Source organism: Nannochloropsis gaditana (genome assembly GCF_000240725.1).
Source record: "Nannochloropsis gaditana CCMP526 unplaced genomic scaffold scaffold377, whole genome shotgun sequence".
NCBI lineage: Eukaryota > Eustigmatophyceae > Eustigmatales > Monodopsidaceae > Microchloropsis > Microchloropsis gaditana.
Genome location: NW_005803576.1, coordinates 17,019 through 18,455, shown reverse-complemented (window position 1 = coordinate 18,455; position 1,437 = coordinate 17,019).

Genomic DNA, 1,437 nt, shown 5'->3' with positions numbered 1-1,437 from the left:
AGGGTCGCGATGGGGACAGGGGGCACCGGAGAAAGCAGGGATGAAGAGGGGAGTCGCCTCAGCCACGTTGAAGAGGAGAGGGCCAACACGGAGGAGTGCTGACCAGCGGGCCTGGGAGGTGGAGCCGGGGGGTCCTGGGAGGCAGTGGCGGGAGGGAAAGGCGGTCCTGGGAGGCACTGGCGGGAGGGAAAGGCGGTGCGGAAGACATTTTCGGAAGACAACACGTAACAGTAGTGTACACGCCACACAGTTCATTGTTGAGTCATGCGGGTTTTTTTCCTATTCGATGGCTTAAGCCCCGAATGTGCTAGATCGCTACGCCTCCCCTCCAAAACGGGCTTTAAAGGCTGCCTTCCAACCCTCCTTGGTCCCCTACCGTGCACCCTCAGGCATACGCCCTTCGCCTCGTCTCCACCTCCCCTTCCTCGCTCCCACCCACGCTCCCTCTCACCCCATCGACCCCTTCAACTCCTCTACAAAAATCCTTTTCATCGCCCCCGGCAAGGCCGCCGCATCCAAACACAGGTGCGCCCGCCCCACAGGCATGGCACGAACGGCCGCAGCCGCCTCGTCCCCCAGGCTCGCCACCAAAAAGACGTGCCCGCGCACACTCCGATCCCTGACCAGGGCCTCTCCCAGCCGGCGTGGATCGATCCCGTACCGTGCGAAATTCGCATCTGACACCACGAACAGGTAGGAGCCCCCGCCCCTTCCCTGTCCTTCTCCCTCTTCCTCTCCCCCGTCCCGGGCTTGTTGGTACGCGGAGAGCTCCGCCGCTGCCTCCTCCGTGGCGCGCAGGGTGTGGTCGCCCGCCTGGCAGTACTGGGCGTGGGCCGCAATCCGCTCCAAGACCGCGAGCTTCTCCTTCCGCGTCCGGGGTGGGCGCCCGAATTCAACCAATGGCAACCGGGGCGCGTCCCCCGAGTGGGCCCATATCGCGTATTCCACCTCGCCTCCCCCCTCCTCCCCGGCCTGGCCCTCGAAAGCCTCCATGAGCATGCACGCAACCTCCAGCATCCGGTCTAGCCGCCCGTCCTCCCCATTGAAGCGGTACATGCTTCCTGACGCGTCCATCACAAAGAGCATCCTCCTCCTTCCGCGTTTCTCCTTCTCTGCTTTCCTGCCCCCGCCCTCCTCGGCCTCCGCCGCCTCCACTCGTCTTCGGAAGACGAGTCGCTCCCCCGCCAGGCCGTCCACGAGCTTGGCGTCGTCTAGCTCCCCCTGCGCCTGGTTTCGCACCCACTCTCGTTCCTTTCCTCGGCTCCTTAGCCCCTCCAGAATTTCCCTGAGCTGCCGCACTGATCCCTCCACCCTCTCCCTGATCCCATCATAGGCCTTCCACTCCCCCTCCGCCATGCCAATCTCCCGTAAACGTGCCTTCAACGCTTCCCTCCCCATGCGCGCCGCTTCTTTTCGCGCGCTTTCGGTGACTTGCTG